This window comes from Choloepus didactylus, chromosome 16 (assembly GCF_015220235.1).
Source record: "Choloepus didactylus isolate mChoDid1 chromosome 16, mChoDid1.pri, whole genome shotgun sequence".
Lineage (NCBI taxonomy): Eukaryota > Metazoa > Chordata > Mammalia > Pilosa > Megalonychidae > Choloepus > Choloepus didactylus.
Genome location: NC_051322.1, coordinates 66,381,274 through 66,400,708, shown reverse-complemented (window position 1 = coordinate 66,400,708; position 19,435 = coordinate 66,381,274). Strand labels below are relative to the sequence as shown.

At 37.4% G+C, this 19,435-nt stretch overlaps 1 protein-coding gene across 10 annotated transcripts in view; it reads left to right on the top strand.

Moving 5' to 3' along the window:
* Nucleotides 1-19,435, top strand: part of L3MBTL4 (L3MBTL histone methyl-lysine binding protein 4) — a 433,696-nt gene that overhangs the window by 65,114 nt on the left and 349,147 nt on the right. The gene's annotated exons all lie outside the window — the stretch shown is intronic.

The following is a 19,435-nucleotide window of genomic DNA, read 5'->3' as shown; positions in this document are numbered from 1 at the left end:
TTAGGGACATTTAACTTTGGCAAGGCTTTACAATGGCATTTGTTGGAAAATCTGTTGTAAGGAGCATGATCTGTCCTCCTCAATGAGACTTGAAGTGGTCTGTTGTTTAAATCTTAAATTCTAGTTTTTGATCTGCCATCGGGCAGCCACATGAACTTAGTCAAGTAACTTAGTCACACATTTTCCCACTTGTGACCGTTAAAACTATATGTTAATATTATTCCAATGAATTAAATACACGCTTTCCCTCCACGTTGTTGCCAGAGGGAGTGACGGTTTGCTTTTAGAAGTGGAGCCATTAATTAAGGTGTAAATTTTGGAGGCAGACAAAGCTAGGTATAATCCTCGCTCTGCCCCTTCTGGCGGTGTCACCTTGGGCTCCTTAAATCAAGTAAGGCGGCACCAGGCTGTCACGGTGCTTGTCTCAGAGCAGGAGCTTGCCTCGTAGAAATGGTGATGCTTGTGATTCATTGGGTGCCCCAGTTTATTTTAAAGTTTTGAGCAAAGGGTTGATGTTGAGGAAGTACATACTTTCTTTACTTGATGACAGTATTCATGGGTAAATGAAACTGCTAAAGTAAATAGGAGGACATATAAAATACCCCTTGTAAAATTACTCCTGAATCTTGAATGTTTATTATAAATATTTCAGATGTGGTGTGAATATAGAGAATAAGAAAATAAACAGTGCCATGAGGCCACTCAGATTTGATAATCTCAATATTTTGCCATATTTGCTTCTATTTTTTTTAAAGAAATGAGAGCATTGAAGTCTCCTGTCCCTAAACCTGTTTTTCACGCCATCCTGAGATGTAACTATTTGTGTATTATTCCCAGCCATGTTTCATATTTTGACTAGATGCATATATAACTGTAAACATATAAATAGTATATTGTGTATATCATCCTACAGTTTGCTCTTTTCATTCAGATGTATTTTAGAGATTCATCCATCATGGAATATATATCACTGTAGCTCATTTATTTTAAATGCTGCGTAGTATTCCATTTTTAATATATTTATTTTTTATTTAATTTTTAAAATATTTTAACTTTTTATTGATTTTTTTCATTTTTGAATATTTTAAAATCCATTTTACTATTAATGTGTTTGGGGTGTTTCCAGATTTTTCCTAGTACAGACAGTGCCTCAGTCTACATGTCTAGAAACCAAGTGGGTTCTAGATGTGCATCACATCAACTTCATTAGATTTATTAGATGTTTCCAAATGCCTCCTAAAGTAGTTGCACCTATATACACTTCCTCAGCCACGTGTGAGTTCCTTTGGCTTCACATTCTCTCCAACATTTGGGGACACACATTTGCCAATCACATTCAAGTATCTAAGATGGTATTTCCTTCTAATATGCATTTTTTTGTGTTGTTTCTTTTCATGTACTCATTGATCATTCCTGGTCCTTCTGAGTGTGGCCTGTTTATATTCTTTTACAATTATTATTTTCCTGCACAGAAGCAAAGGATCATGTACATTGTTAGCATAGTTAAATCAAATGAGGGTCACTGAAGGAGTAAATGTATTAAGATGCATGTACTACTTAACATGTCTGTGCTATAGCACGAACCAGTTACAGTTACCTATCAGTGCAGCTGAACTTTGGATGGTTCACCAGGCAACCGTCGGACGCTCCCCTCCTAGCTGCTCATCATGACTGTGCGTTTGACTATTAAAAGCTTGCACACCCCGAGCCCTCTTTCACGGGACTTGCCCTTATGAGGCTTGTTACTGCAAAGGAGAGGCTAAACCTGCTTATAATTGTGCCTAAGAGTCTCTCCCTGAGTACCTCTTTGTTGCTCAGATGTGGCCCTCTCTCTCTATCTAAGCCACTTAAGCAGGTGAACTCACTGCCCTCCCCCCTACGTGGGACCTGACTCCCAGAGGTGGAAATCTCCCTAGTAACGTGGGATATGATTCCAGGGATGAACCTGGACCCGGCATCACAGGATTGAGAACATCTTGACCAAAATGGGGATGCGAAATGAAACAAAATAAACTTTCGGTGCCTGGGAGATTCCAAATGGAATCGAGAGGTCACTCTGATGGACATTCATATGCACTATATAGATAAACCTTTTTAGGTTTTAATGCATTGGAATAGCTAGAAGAAATACCTGAAACTATCCAACTCCAACCCAATAGCCTTGACTCTTGAAGACGATTGTATAACAATGTAGATTACAAGGGGTGACAGTGTGATTGTGAAAACCTTGTGGATCATACTCCCTTTATCCGGTGTATGGTGGATGAGTAGAAAAATGGGGACAAAAACTAAATGAAAAATAGGGTGGGATGTGTGGGATGATTTGGGTGTTTTTTTTTACTTTTATTTTTTATTCTTGTTTTCATTTTTTCTGGTACAAGGAAAATGTTCGGGGAATAGGTTGGGGTGATGAGTGTGCAACTGTATGATGGTACTGTGAACAACTGATTGTACACTTTGGATGATTGTATGGTATGTGAATATATCTCAGTAAAATTGATTTAAAAAAAAAAGCTTGCACGTCTCCTCCTGCCCCCCCCCCCCCCCGCCTTGGCATCCATCCCTTTTGCTCATGGCAACCTGCTTTCCTTTAGAGGAAACATGAGAGAATGTTTTTGGTCCTGCAGGGGCCAGATCCTCCGTTTCCCCACTGCTTGTTCCAAGAGTGCAGGAAGGAGACCTGGCCTTGGTCACCTGAAAGCTCTTTTCCATTCCATCGAAAGATGAATGGATAAATAAAATATAGTATATACATACTAGCTGTAAAAAGGAATGACGTTCTAATACACGCGACAACATGGATGAATCTTGCAGACCTCATGTTGAGTGAAATAAGCCAGCCACAAAAGGACAAATATTGTATGATCTCACTGATTTGAAACAATTAAAATTAGCAAACTTGTCAAATCAGAATCTAGAATATAGGTTACCAGGGGACGGGGTGGGGATAGGGAATGGGAAGTTAAGGCTTAAAAATGTGTAGAGTTCCTATTTGGAATAATGAAAATGTTTTGGTAATAGATGATAGTGAAGGTAGCACAACAATGTGAACACAGTTAACACACTGAAATATATTTTTGAATCTGATTAAAAGGAGAAATGTTAGATTCTGTATATGGTCACAATAAAAAATAAAAAAAAAATTCATGAACTACACTATACAATGTAAAGTTAAATCACGGACTTTAATAGTACAACTATAAAAATGTGCTATCATCAATTGTAACAAATGTTCCACGCCAATACAGGGTGTTGGTGGTGGAGTGGTCTATGGGAATCCTGTATTTTATGCATGATTGTTCTGTAAACCCACAACTTCTCTAATAAAGGTAAAACAAACTATGTTAAAAAGAGAGAGAGAGAGAACCGGAGTTAATTTCTGCTTCTTGTGATTGGCATCCCCATCTTTTGTCCTGTTCTGGTTTCCCACAGTGAAGCTGGCAGTGTCAAGGGTGGGTGGGTGATGTGGGGTGTTCATGGGGGTGGTGTTGGGCTTGTGCCCCATGTCCACCAAGGAGGAGCAGCCTGGAGGGTGCTGATGCCCTGGTTCAGTCATGGACCCTCCTTCTTAGAGGACAGCGTGAGCGTGGTGTAACAGCGATGTGGGAGCCATGCCTGCCCCCTGCCTGCCCGCCTTTTTGCTGCTTGCACATGCTACATGCTCACAAAGGAACTGGTGAGATTTTTTTTTCCAATTACAGTAGAAAAGTAGCACGTCTTGCTGAGAAAAGGGGTTTAGAAGCAGGAAAAATGGACTGTTCAGTTAGAGGGGAAAATGCTGTGTCTATTCTTTATCTGTGTCAACCAAGATTTTTTTCCTTCTTGTATTGGATGACTAGGGTGTGCCATTTCAAATGATTAAAAAAAATCCTAGAACATTTTATACATATGAAAGAGTATATTTTATATATAAGCATATAAAATGACTATATAATTAAAAAAGGATAAAGCATCATTTAAAAAACATATACCTATGAACCCACCATCCAACTTAAGAATCAGAACATTATCGATTATGTTCATTTCCCTGTTCTTTTCTCCCTGACTGCTATGCTGAATTTTATGTTGATCATGTCCTTGCTATTTCAAAATAATTCGTCATGTAAGACTATATCTCTAAGCTACATATTGTGTGCTTTTGTTTGGTTTTGTGCTTTAAAAAATGGTATGTAATCTTCTGGCTTGCTTTGCTCATCAACCTTATAACTGATGTTCAGGTCCTTGCATATTATGTATTTGGAGTTGGTTCATTTTCACTTTGTAATCTTAAAAGGTACGAATTTATACCACAGTTTATTTTTTTTCAGATTCCTATTGATGCTTCCAGTTTTGTTTTGTTTTTTTAATCCGTTACTATGAACAAAGCTCCTAATGGGGTTAATTGCTGGAGCCGTGGGTTCATAGCATTTCTGAAATGTCTTCAACTTTCTGGCTCATGCCAGATTGTTTTCTCGTGGTTGAACCAGTTAACCTCCCACCAGCAGAATATGAGTTCCCATTGCTCCTCAACTTTGCCAACAGCTAGTCCTGTCTGAGTTCTTAATTTTTTTTCACTGTGATTGATATAAAATGGTATCTAACTGTGATTTTATTCTTTATTTTCCGGCTAACTAATTGGATATGGAACATCTTTTCATAAATTTCTGTGTGAAATACATATTCATGTTTTTGCTCTTTTTTTCTGTAAGGATTATTATATCTGTCTGCTCTGATTACCCAAAATTATTAGCCACTCCCAAACTTGAAGTCTTAGCACAGCACACATTTGTTATCACATTCACAAATCTTTAGGTCCTTTGGGATTGGGCTGATCTAGGCTGGAAGTGGCTTTGGGCTGTTGGTATTTGGGACTTGGCTGCAGGCTGAGTCAGGTGTGCTCCACCTGCGTGTGTCCTGGGGCCCACCCTGCAGGAGAAGAGGGTACCTGAGGCAATAGTTCAAGCCTTAACTCAGCTGGTGTCTGCCATTGCCTGAGGGCAGGTGATGGCCAAGTCTGTAGTTGAGTTTACATTATACACAGTGGAACTACAGCCAGAGGGAGCATGTCTGATTCTCTTAACTGGGAGCGAACAATTAGGATCAAAAGTTCAATCTTCCTATAAAGATACATTCTGGATACCATTCTTTTCAAAAAGGGCTTCTTTCCCTGCTGATTCTGTCAAGCCGGTTCCCTAGCTTGGTTTAGCTGATAGTCATTAGGAACAGTTCATAGATCCATGTGAAGCACAGATTAGATGGTGAGGCACTAACTGTCTTCTACCACTTTGACGTCTCTATTTTTGTGGCTTTTCTCTCCATGCTATCTTTTGATTAAGAGAAGTTCTTCATTTTAATATAGTTGAATTCATCAACTATGTTAAAATATAGTTTTACTGTATTTTAACAACTGAATTAACTATATTAAAATATTAATTTATTTTAATATTTGCCTCTTTTTGTGCCTTGTTTAGGAATTTCTTCCCAACCCTAAGTCATAAAGATTATCCTTTTTTAGTTCTTGAAAGTTTTAAGGGGCCAAATATAAAATCAGCACACAGAAAAGTTTCACTCTTTTTATTTAATTATTTAATTCATCTGGATTGATATTTGTGTATGATGGTGAGGTAGGAATTTAATTTCAGTTTTTTCTCTTATGGATAATCAGTTGTCCTTGAAGCATTAATAAGTTCATCCTTCACTGTTCTGCAGTGTCACCGCTGTAATATCTCAGGTTTCATATCTGGTTGGGTGTATTTCTGGGCTGTTTCTTCCCTTCCATTGATTAACTTTTCTATTTCCATAACACATACTTACTGTCTAATTACTGCAGCTTAATAATATATCTTGATGACTTATAGGGCAGTTATTTTTCTTCTGGAGTGCTGGCTACAGCCAACCCTTTACTTCTCCATATCAGTTTTAGAATGAGCTTGTCAGATTCCTTGAAACACTCTACTACAATTTCCAATGGAATTTCACTGAATCTATAGATCAGTTTGAGGAAAATTGACATTTATATGATGTTGACTCCTTCTATATATGAATTTGATGTATCTCCCTGTTTTATTTAAAGATATTTATTTCCAATCTTTAAGATGATTCAAAAGTCACCTTCATAAAATTCTTTTTGTTTGATTTGTTAAATACATCTTTTGTTATATTTATTGCTAGGTACTTATGTTGTTGCTGTTCTAAATGCCTTTTTTAAATTCATTTTTATTGGGATATATTCACATACCATGCAGTCATACAAACCAAAGCATACATTCAGTTGTTTACAGTACCATTATATAGTTATGCATTCTTCACCCAAATTAATTTTTGACATTTTCATTACCACGCACATGCAAATAATAAGAATAAAAGTTAAAGTGAAAAAGAACAATTAAAGTAAAAAAAGAACACTGGGTGCCTTTTTTTTTTCTTTTCCTTCCCCCATTTTTCTACTCATCCATCCATAAACTAGACAAAGGGGAGTGTGGTCCATATGGCTTTCCCAATCACATTGTCACCCCTCATAAGCTACATTTTTATACAGTCGTCTTCAAGATTCATGGGTTCTGGGTTGTAGTTTGATAGTTTCAGGTATTTACTGCTAGCTATTCCAATTCATTAGAACCTAAAAAGCATTGTCTAAATTGTGCATAAGAGTGCCCACCAGAGTGACCTCTCGGCTCCTTTTGGAATCTCTCTGCCACTGAAGCTTATTTTATTTCCTTTCACATCCCCCTTTTGGTCAAGAAAATGTTCTCCATCCCATGATGCCGGGTCTAGATTCCTCCCCGGAAGTCACGTTCCACATTGCCAGGGAAAGTCACTCCCCTGGGTGTCAGATCCTGCTTAGAGGGGAGGGCAGTGATTTCACCTGCCAAGTTGGCTTAGCTAGAGAGGGCGGGCCACATCTGAGCAACAAAGAGGCCTAAATACCTTTTTAAAAATCATGTTTTCTGCTTGTGTTGCAGATATTTAGAAATGCATTTGATTTTTGTGTTGCTGTGATATCCAGGTCCCTTGTTGAATTCTCTTCTTAATTCTGATAATTTTTCAGTGGACACTTTGGGCATTCTTTGTAGACAAACATATTTTCTTTTAATAATGACCAATTTGTTTACCTTTTTTCAATCTTTATGTCTTCTATTTCTTTTACCTGTTTCTTGCTTCTATTAGAAGTGTTAGGAGTGTACATCCTTGTGTTGTTCTTGATGTTAGGGGGAAAGCTTTTAGTTTTTCACCATTGAGTGTGATGTTAGTTTTTTAGGTTTTCAATAATTGCCCTTTATCAAGTTATGGAATTTGCTTCTATTCCTAGTTGAGTTTTTAATTTTTTTTTAATTTTTAAATTTATCATTAATGGGTATTAACTTTTGTCAAATTTTTTTTTTCTGAATCTACTGTGATGATCATATGGTTTTTGTTCTTAATACTCCTGATATAGTGTATTATATGAATTTATTTCTGGATGTTAACTCTGCATTCCTGTCTTGATGTGTAATCCTTGTATATGTTGTCAGATTTGGTTTTCTAGTATTTGTTGAGGATTTTTGATTCTATATTTAAAAACAATATTGGTCCATAGTTTTCTTGTGATGTCTTTGTCAGCTTTAGGTTTTGGCCTCACAGAATGAGTTGGGAAATATTGCGTCTTTTTTTTTTTTTTTTTAAGAGTCTGTGAAGGTTTGTTGTTAATTCCTTGAATATTTGGAAGAAGCAACCTGGGCCTGACCTTTTCTTTTTGGGAAGTTTAAAAATTTACTGTTTCTATCTCTTTACTTGTTACAGGTCTTTTGAGATTTTCTATTTATTTTTGAATCAGTTTCAGTAATTTGTGTCTTTCTAGGAATTTGTCCATTTCATCTAAGTTGCCTAATTTGTTGGCATACAGTTTTCATTGTATTCCCTTATTACCCTTTTTGATTCTGTAAGATTACTACTGATGTCTCCACTTTCATTGCTTATTTTAGTAATTTGAGTCTTCTCTTTTTTCCTTGGACTGTCTAGCTAAAAGTATATCAGTTTTGTTTCTCTTATTGACTACATTTTCAATTTCCAAGGTTTCTAAAATTTTTCATATCCAAATCATCTTGCTTTCCTTATTTGTTCTATTGTTCCTAAGTTCTCATTCATTTATTAGTGATGTTTCCCCTTCGTTTATCTCTTTAAGCATCCTAAACGTATTTAACATATTTATCAGTATTTCCTGTCATTTTAATTTCATCAGCACTGAATTCTTCCCCCAGTGGTTGATTTTATTGATTGTTTTCCTTAGCATTAGATTTATTTGTGTTTATTGTTTTTTGGAATTTGTTTTTAATTTTATTATTTTTTGATGTACCGTACAAACCATCCAAAGTATACAATCACTGCCTCACGGTATCATCACAGAGTTGTGCATACAGTCCCATGATTAATTTTAGAACATTTTCATTACTTTAGAAAAGAAATAAAAATCAAAAAAGAAAACCCATATCCTCTCATAGCCCTTGTCTCCCTCTATTATTGACCTGTAGCATTGGTGTAGTACATTTGTTACTGTTGATGAGAGTATTAAAATATTACTGTTAACTGTAGTCCATAGTTTGCAATAGGTACATTTCCCCCCATAAATCCCTCTATTATTAACTCCTTCTAATAATGTCATACATTTGTTCTAGTTCATGAAAGAACTTTTTTATATTTGTACAGTTAATCGCAAGCATTGTCCACCACAAGATTCACTGAGTTATACATTCCCATGTTTTAACCTCCAGCTTTCCTTCTGGTGACATATGTGACTCTAAACTTCCACTTTCCACCACATTCACACGCCATTCAGCATTGTTAATTATTCTCATAGTAATGTGCTACCGTCACCTCTGTCCATTTCCAAATGTATAAGTTCAATCTAGTTAAACATTCTGCACATATTAAGAGACCACTCCCCATTCTTTAGCTTCATTCTATATCCTGGTAACCTGTATTCTATATTTTATGTTTAGGAGTTTACATATTATAATTAGTTCATATCAGTGAGATCCTACAATATTTGTCTTTTTGTCTCAGACTTATTTCACTTCACATAATGTCCTCAAGTTTCATTCATGTTGTGGCATGCTTCAGGATTTCTTTCTTTCTTGCCATTGAATAATATTCCATAGTATGTATTTACCACATTTTCTTTATCCACTTATCTATTGATGGACACTTAGGTTGTTTCCATCTTTTGGCAATTTTTTTTAATAATGCTGCTATGAATGTTGGCGTGCAGATGTCTGTTAGCATCCCTGCTTTCAGATCTTCCAGGTATATCCCCAGTAGTGGGATTGTCAGGTTGTAAGGCAACTCTGTACTTAGCTTCCTGAGGAACCACCAAACCATCCTCCACAGCGGCTGTACCATTTTACATTACCACCAGCAGTGAGTAAGTGTTCTGTTTCTCCACATCCTTTCCAAAACTTGTGGTTTTCTGTTTCTTAAATAGTGGCCATTCTAGTAGGTGTGAAATGATATCTCATTGTGGTTTTTATTTGCATTTCCCTAATAGCTAGTGATGTTGAGCATCTTTTCATGAGCTTTTTAGCATATGCATTTTCTCTTAGGAAAAGTATCTATCCATGTCTTTCGCCCATTTTTTAATTGAGTTGTTTGTTTTTTTATTGTTGAGTTGTAGGATTTCTATATATATTTTGGCTATCAAACCCTTGTCAGATATGTAGTTTCCAAATATTTTCTCCCGTTGAGTCGGTTGCCTTTTCACCCTTGTGACAAAGTCCTTCAAAGCGCTGAAGTATTTGATTTTGAGGAGTTCCCAATTATCTGTATTTTCTTTTGTTTCTTGTGCTTTGGGTGTAAAGTCTAAGAAGCTACCACCTATCACTAGATCTTGGAGATGTTTCTCTACATTTTCTTTTAGGAGTTTTATGGTATTGGTTCTTATATTTAGCTCTTTGATTGATTTTGAGTTAATTTTTGTATAGGGTGTGAAATAGGGGTCCTCTTTCATTCTTTTGGATATGGAGATACAGTTTTCCCAATACCATTTGTTGAAGAGACTGTTCTGGCTCAGTTGGGTGGGCTTGGGAGCCTTGTCAAAAATCAATTGACCATAGATCTGAGGATCTATTTCTGAATTCTCAATTTGATTCCATTGATGAGTATGTCTATCTTCATGCCAGTACTATGGTGTTTTGACAACTTTGGCTTTATAATATGCTTTAAAGTCAGGAAGTGTGATACCTCCCACTTCATTCTTCTTCTTTTTTTTTTTTTTTTTTTTTTTAATTCAGTTTTATTGAAATATATTCACAAACCATACAGTCATCCATGGTATACAATCAACTGTTCACAGTATGATCATATAGTTATGCGTTCATCACCACAATCTATTTCTGAACATTTTCCTTACATCAGAAAGAATCAGAATAAGAATAAAAAATAAAAGTCAAAAGAGAATACCCAAACCATCCCCCCATCCCACCCTATTTGTCATTTAGTTTTTACTCCCATTTTTCTACTGATTTTTTTTCAATTTTTTAACTTTGTTTATCAAAAAATTAAAAACAAACAGGCAAACAACAACCAAAAAAACCCCACAACATTTCAAACAAAGCAATGGATTAAGGAAAACAAATAACCTAAAATAACTACTTTGCTTCCAATATGTTCCTACCATACCCCAAGAAAATTAATAAACCATGTCCAAACAGAGGAGTAAGAAAAACAAATAATCTAAAATAACTACATTGCTTCCAACATGTTCCTACCATACCTCAAGAAAATTAACAACCCCTAAGAAAACAAAGGAATAAGAGAAAAAAAAAACCTAAAATAACTCTATTGCTTCCAACATGATCTTACTATATCCAAGAAAGTTTACAAACCATAATCATTCCTGAGCATTCCCATAACATTGAGATTACCCTCCATAGTTTATCTGTTCTTATTAGATTATCATTCCCCCTCCACTAATTGGTATCTCTAGGTCCCCTACATTCTACAGTATAAAACATTGTACATTTTTCACAGAATTCACATTAGTGGTAACATACAATATCTCTCTTTTTGTGCCTGGCTTATTTTGCTCAGCATTATGTCTTTTTTTTTTTAATCTTCATTTTCTTGAGATATATTCATATACCACGCAGTCATACAAAACAAATCGTACTTTCGATTGTTCACAGTACCATTACATAGTTGTGCATTCATCACCCAAATCAATCCCTCACACCTTCATTAGCACACACACAAGAATAACAAGAATAATAATTAGAGTGAAAAAGAGCAATTGAAGTAAAAAAGAACACTGGGTACCTTTGTCTGTTTGTTTCCTTCCCCTGTTTTTCTACTCATCCATCCATAAACTAGACAAAGTGGAGTGTGGTCCTTATGGCTTTCCCAATCCCATTGTCACCCCTCATAAGCTACATTTTTATACAACTGTCTTCGAGATTCATGGGTTCTGGGTTGTAGTTTGATAGTTTCAGGTATCCACCACCAGCTACCCCAATTCTTTAGAACCTAAAAAGAGTTGTCTAAAGTGTGCGTAAGAGTGCCCACCAGAGTGACCTCTCGGCTCCTTTTGGATTCTCTCTGCCACTGAAGCTTATTTCATTTCCTTTCACATCCCCCTTTTGGTCAAGAAGATGTTCTCTGTCCCACGATGCCAGGTCTACATTCCTCCCCGGGAGTCATATTCCACGTTGTCAGGGAGATTCACTCCCCTGGGTGTCTGATCCCACGTAGAGGGGAGGGCAGTGATTTCACCTTTCAAGTTGGCTTAGCCAGAGAGAGAGGGCCACATCTGAGCAACAAAGAGGCATTCGGGAGGAGGCTCTTAGGCACAACCATAGGGAGGCCTAGCCTCTCCTTTGCAGCAACCGTCTTCCCAAGGGTAAAACTTATGGTAGAGGGCCCAACCCATCAAACCACCAGTCCCCTATGTCTGTGGTCATGTTAGCAACCATGGAGGTGGGGTAGGCGAATACCCCTGCATTCTCCACAGGCTCCTCAAGGGGACTGCATCTTTTTTTTTTCCTTGTTTTTTTTTTTTTTTTTTTTTAACTTTCCCTTCTTTTTTAAATCAACTGTATGAAAAAAAGGTTAAAAAGAAAACAAACATACAATAAAAGAACATTTTAAAGAGACCATAACAAGGGAGTAAGAAAAAGACAACTAACCTAAGATAACTGCTTAACTTCCAACATGTTCCTACTTTACCCCAAGAAAGTTACCTAATATAGCAACATTTCTGTGAACTTGCTCCTACTATATCCATCAGAAATTAACAGACCATAGTCATTCCTGGGCATCCCCAGAACGTTAAATAGCTTATCTGTTCTTCTTGGATTATTGTTCCCCCTTCCTTAATTGCTCTCTACTGCTAGTTCCCCTACATTCTACATTATAAGCCATTTGTTTTATATTTTTCAAAGTTCACATTAGTGGTAGCATATAATATTTCTCTTTTTTGTGCCTGGCTTATTTCGCTGAGCATTATGTCTTCAGGGTTCATCCATGTTGTCATATGTTTCACGAGATCGTTCCTTCTTACTGCCATGTAGTATTCCATCGTGTGTATATACCACATTTTATTTATCCACTCATCTGTTGAAGGACATTTGGGTTGTTTCCATCTCTTGGCAATTGTGAATAATGCTGCTATGAACATTGGCGTGCAGATATCTGTTCGTGTCACTGCTTTCCGATCTTCCGGGTATATACCGAGAAGTGCAATCACTGGATCGAATGGTAACTCTATATCTAGTTTTCTAAGGAACTGCCAGACTGACTTCCAGAGTGGCTGAACCATTGTACAGTCCCACCAACAATGAATAAGAGTTCCAATTTCTCCACATCCCCTCCAGCATTTGTAGTTTCCTGTTTGTTTAATGGCAGCCATTCTAACCGGTGTTAGATGGTATCTCATTGTGGTCTTAATTTGCATCTCTCTAATAGCTAGTGAAGCTGAACATTTTTTCATGTGTTTCTTGGCCATTTGTATTTCCTCTTCAGAGAACTGTCTTTTCATATCTTTTGCCCATTTTATAATTGGGCCGACTGTACTATTGTCATTGAGTTGTAGGATTTCTTTGTATATGCAAGATATCAGTCTTTTGTCAGATACATGGTTTCCAAAAATTTTTTCCCATTGAGTTGGCTGCCTCTTTACCTTTTTGAGAAATTCCTTTGAGGTGCAGAAACTTCTAAGCTTGAGGAGTTCCCATTTATCTATTTTCTCTTTTGTTGCTTGTGCTTTTGGTGTAAAGTCTAGGAAGTGGCCGCCTAATACAAGGTCTTGAAGATGTTTTCCTACATTATCTTCTAGGAGTTTTATGGTACTTTCTTTTATATTGAGATCTTTGGTCCATTTTGAGTTAATTTTTGTGTAGGGGGTGAGGTAGGGGTCCTCTTTCATTCTTTTGGATATGGCTATCCAACTCTCCCAGCCCCATTTGTTGAAAAGACCATTATGGCTCAGTTCGGTGACTTTGGGGGCCTTATCAAAGATCAGTCGGCCATAGATCTGAGGGTCTATCTCCGAATTCTCAATTCGATTCCATTGATCTATATGTCTATCTTTGTGCCAGTACCATGCTGTTTTGGCAACTGTGGCTTTATAATAAGCTTCAAAGTCAGGGAGTGTAAGTCCTCCCACTTTGTTTTTCTTTTTTAGAGTGTCTTTAGCAATTCAAGGCATCTTCCCTTTCCAAATAAATTTGATAACTAGCTTTTCCAAGTCTGCAAAGTAGGTTGTTGGAATTTTGATTGGGATTGCATTGAATCTGTAGATGAGTTTGGGTAGAATTGACATCTTAATGACATTTAGCCTTCCTATCCATGAACATGGAATATTTTTCCATCTTTTAAGGTCCCCTTCTATTTCTTTTAGTAGAGTTATGTAGTTTTCTTTGTATAGGTCTTTTACATCTTTGGTTAAGTATATTCCTAGGTATTTGATTTTTTTAGTTGCTATTGAAAATGGTATCTTTTTCTTGAGTGTCTCTTCAGTTTGTTCATTTCTAGCTTATAGAAACATTACTGACTTATGTGCATTAACTTTGTATCCCGCTACTTTGCTAAATTTGTTTATTAGCTCTAGTAGGTGTATCGTTGATTTCTCAGGGTTTCTAGATATAAGATCATATCATCTGCAAACAATGACAGTTTTACTTCTTCTTTTCCAATTTGGATGCCTTTTATTTCTTTGTCTTGCCGGATTGCCCTGGCTAGCACTTCCAGCACAATGTTGAATAACAGTGGTGACAGCGGGCATCCTTGTCTTGTTCCTGATCTTAGAGGGAGGCTTTCAGTCTCTCACCATCGAGTACTATGCTGGCTGTGGGTTTTTCATATATGCTCTTTATCATGTTGAGGAAGTTTCCTTCAATTCCTACCTTTTGAAGTGTTTTTATCAAAAAGGGATGTTGGATTTTGTCAAATGCTTTTTCAGCATCTATTGAGATGATCAATTGATTTTTCCCTTTTGACTTGTTAATGTGTTGTAATATATTGATTGATTTTCTTATGTTGAACCGTTCTTGCATGCCTGGAATGAACCCCACTTGGTCATGGTGTATGATTTTTTTAATGTGTCTTTGGATTCGATTTGCAAGTATTTTGTTGAGGATTTTTGCATCTATATTCATTAGGGAGATTGGCCGGTAGTTTTCCTTTTTTGTAGCATCTTTGCCTGGTTTTGGTATTAGATTGATGTTAGCTTCATAAAATGAGTTAGGTAGTGTTCCATTTTCTTCAATGTTTTGAAAGAGTTTGAGTAAGATTGGTGTCAGTTCTTTCTGGAAAGTTTGGTAGAATTCCCCTGTGAAGCCATCTGGCCCTGGGCATTTATTTGTGGGAAGATTTTTGATGACTGATTGGATCTCTTTGCTTGTGATGGGTTGGTTGAGGTCTTCTATTTCTTCTCTGGTCAGTCTAGGTTGTTCATATGTTTCCAGGAAATTGTCCATTTCTTCTACATTATCCAGTTTGTTGCCATACAGTTGTTCATAGTATCCTCTTATAATTTTTTTAATTTCTTCAGGATCTGCAGTTATGTCACCTTTTCCATTCATTATTTTGTTTATATGGGTCTTCTCTCTTTTTGATTTTTTCAGTCTAGCTAGGGGCTTGTCAATCTTGTTGATCTTCTCAAAGAACCAACTTTTGGTGATATTTATCCTCTCTATTGTTTTTTTGTTCTCTATGTCATTTATTTCTGCTTTAATCCTTGTTGTTTCTTTTCTTGTACTTGGTTTAGGATTGGTTTGCTGTTCATTTTCTAGCTTCTTCAGTTGATCCATTAGTTCTTTGATTTTGGCTCTTTCTTCCTTTTTAATATATGCGTTTAGTGCTATAAATTTCCCCCTTAGCACTGCTTTTGCTGCATCCCATAGGTTTTGGTATGTTGTGTTCTCATTTTCATTCGTCTCTATATATTTAGCAATTTCTCTTGCTATTTCTTCTTTAACCCACTGATTGTTTAGGAGTGTGTTGTTTAACCTCCAGGTATTTGTGAATTTTCTAAGTCTCTGATGGTTATTGACTTCTAATTGTATTCCACTGTGGTCAGAGAATGTGCTTTGAATAATTTCAATCTTTTTAAATTTATTGAGGCTTGTTTTATGTCCCAGCATATGATCTATTCTGGAGAAAGTTCCGTGAGCACTAGAAAAGTATGTGTATCCTGGTGATTTGGGATGTAATGTCCTGTATATGTCTGTTAAATCTAATTCATTAATCAGGTTGTTTAGGTTTTCAATTTCCTTATTGGTCTTCTGTCTGGTTGATCTATCTATAGGAGAGAGTGATGTGTTGAAGTCTCCCACAATTATTGTGGAAACATCAATTGCTTCCTTTAGTTTTGCCAGTGTTTCTCTCATGTATTTTGTGGCACCTTGGTTGGGTGCATAGACATTTACGATTGTTATTTCTTCTTGCTGAATTGCCCCTTTTATTAGTACGTAGTGGCCTTCTTTGTCTCTGAAAACATCCCTGCATTTGAAGTCTATTTTATCTGAGATTAATATTGCTACACCTGCTTTCTTTTGGCTGTAGCTTGCATGAAATATTTTTTTCCATCCTTTCACTTTCAGTTTCTTTGTGTCCCTGTGTCTAAGATGAGTCTCTTTAATGCAACATATTGATGGTTCATTTTTTTTGATCCATTCTGCGAATCTATATCTTTTAATTGGGGAGTTTGATCCATTTACATTCAACGTTATAACCGTGAAGGCATTTCTTGAATCAGCCATCTTATCCTTTGGTTTATGTTTGTCGTATTTTTCCCCTCTGTCTATTAATATCCTTTATTGTACCCATACCGAATCTCTTTATTACTGAACCTTTCTCCAAGTCTCTCTGTCCTTTCTTTGTTTCTCTGTCTGTAGGGCTCCCTTTAGTATCTCCAGTAGGGCAGGTCTCTTGTTAGCAAATTCTCTCAGCATTTGTTTGTCTGTGAAAAATTTAAGCTCTCCCTCAGATTTGAAGGAGAGCTTTGCTGGATAAAGTATTCTTGGCTGGAAATTTTTCTCACTCAGAATTTTAAATATATCGTGCCACTGCCCTCTTGCCTCCATGGTGGCTGCTGAGTAGTCACTACTTAGTCTTATGCTGTTTCCTTTGTATGTGGTGAATTGCTTTTCTCTTGCTGCTTTCAGAACTTGCTCCTTCTCTTCTGTGTTTGACAGTGTGATCAGTATATGTCTCGGAGTGGGTTTATTTGGATTTATTCTATTTGGAGTTCGCTGAGCATTTATGATTTGTGTATTTATGTTGTTTAGAAGATTTGGGAAGTTTTCCCCAACAATTTCTTTGAATACTCTTCCTAGACCTTTACCCTTTTCTTCCCCTTCTGGGACACCAATGAGTCTTATATTTGGACGTTTCATATTATCTATCATATCCCTGAGGTCCATTTCGATTTTTTCAATTTTTTTCCCCATTCTTTCTTTTATGCTTTCATTTTCCATTCTGTCATCTTCGAGGTCACTGATTCGTTGTCCAACTTCCTCTAGTCTTGTACTATGAGTGTCCAGAATCTTTTTAATTTGGTCAACAGTTTCTTTAATTTCCATAAGATCATCCATTTTTTTATTTAGTCTTGCAATGTCTTCTTTATGCTCTTCTAGGGTCTTCTTGATTTCCTTTATCTCCCGTACTATGGTCTCATTGTTCATCTTTAGTTCTTTGAGTAGCTGCTCTAGGTGCTGTGTCTCTTCTGGTATTTTGATTTGTGTGCTTGGGCTTGGGTTATCCATATCGTCTGGTTTTTTCATATGCTTTATAATTTTCTGTTGTTTTTGGCCTCGTGGCCTTTGCTGAACTTGATAGGGTTCTTTTAGGATTTGTAGACCAATTGAAGTCCTTATCTTTAATTTATCAGATCTACAGCTTCGTGGAGTACACTTTCTCTAACTAACCAGCAGGTGGCGTCCACGAGCCACCTGTTCTCCACAAGCCAGTTCTCCCCTGCTTAGCCTTTTTGGTGAGTGGGGGAGTGAGTCTTGTGGGGTCCAATTGGTGTACCAAGCTTGTGTGTGTAGTTGGTGTTGCCTGCCCTGTATATGGGGCGTGTTTCTGGGCAGTCAGGGAGGGGGGGCTGGCTCTAACAATCAAATCTCCCTGGTGATCCTAGAGTTTTAAAGCTTCTGCAATAGTCTAATCCTTCAGTTCAGTCCTGCCACAGTTTGTCTCTGCCACTGACCCACAAGTCCTTGGTATTGGCGTATGGCTCCTGAGACTTGCAAGTGGGCCCCTCTTCCAGGCCGTGCACCCCGGGTCCTCTGTTGAGGGATGACTGTGCTATGTCACAGGTGAGTGCCGTCCCCCCAGGGCAGTTCTGGGCTGCTGGGCTGTGTAGGGAGGCTCCCAGCCTGCTGAAATGATGGCTGAATGGGGCTTTGTTAATTCACACTGCTCTACCTTCCCAACTCTGGGACAATCAGCTGAGGTTGCAGGGAAGGCTAATGTCCACGCCCAGTTTTGTGGTGTGTGCCTGTTATTTGAAGCACTTCCGTCACACTGGGTTGTCTGGGGCAGTTCTGGGCTATGGGGCTGGCGATGGGCAGGAGTGTTTCCTGTCCACCAGGATGATGGCTGTGAGCGGACACCCACCTTTTCTTGGGAAGTTGTGGTGTTTAGTGAATTTTCTCAGCCACTGGATTATTGCATTTTGTCTCAGAGCTCTCCTAGTTCTGCTCTTGACTTGACCTGCCCAAATAGCAAGTCTTTGAAGCTTTCTGTATTGGGCTTCTTAGAGTAATTGTTTTAGAAAAAGAAAAAAGGATTGAAAAAACAAACAAAGAAACAAACAAAAAAAAAAACGGGCCCTCCTCAGAGATCTAATGGGTTATTGAAATGCTAAGAGACAAAGCAACCAGGGCCATTAAGGAAAGGTCCACAGGGCAGAGAGATCAGCTTTTCTTCAGGATTTGCATATGTGCCTCAGGGCCCTTCCCCTTTCTATGTTCACCAGAACTCCAAAAATCCTCCGCTTTTATTTTGGAGTTTTTCGTGTTGTTTTTTTTGTATGCCTGTCTCCTCTCTGCTGGGCTGGCTGCTCTCAGATTCTCTGGTGTTTGGTCTCAGTCTATAGATTTCGCTGATCTCAGCAGTTCCACGTTTTCATGAGTGTTGTATGAAGTGTGCCCAAAGTCAGATTGCTCTGTGGTGTCCAGTCCACGCAGTTCCTGGCTTTCTACCTACTTTCCTGGAGGAGTAGCTAAAACATACAGCTCACCAGTCTGCCATCTTGCCCCGCCTCCTCATTCTTCTTTTTCAAGATGTTTTTAGCTATTTGAAGTCCCGTACCCTTCCAAATAAAATTGAAAATTAGCTTTTCCATTTCTGCACTATGGTCTGTTGGGATTTTGATCTGTAGATCAGTTTGGGTAGAAATGACATCTTAATGACATTTAGTCTTCCAATCCATGAATATGGAATGTCTTTCCATTTATTCAGGTCTTCTTTGATTTCTTTAAGCAATGTTTTGTAGTTTTCTGTGCACAAGTCATTTACATCCTTAGTTAAGTTTATTCCTGATATTTGACTTTTTAGTTGCTATTGTAAATGGAATTTTTTTTCTTGATTACTTCCTTGGATAGCTCATTACTAGTGCGTAGAAACACCATTGATTTTTTTTTATTAAATTCAGTTTTATTGAGATATAGTCACATACCATACAGTCATCTATAGTGTACAATTACCTGTTCACAGTACCATCATATAGTTGTTCATTCATCACCCCAATCTATTTTTGAACATTTTCCTTACACCAGAAAGAATCAGAATCAGAATAAAAAATAAAAGTGAAAAATAACACCACCAGAGTGACCTCTCAACTCCATTTGAAATCTCTCAGCCACTGAAACTTTATTTCATTTCATTTCGCATTTCCCTTTTGGTCAAGAAGATGTTCTCAATCCTGTGATGCTGGGTCCAGATTCATCCCCAGGAGTTATATCCTGTGTTGCCAGGGAGATTT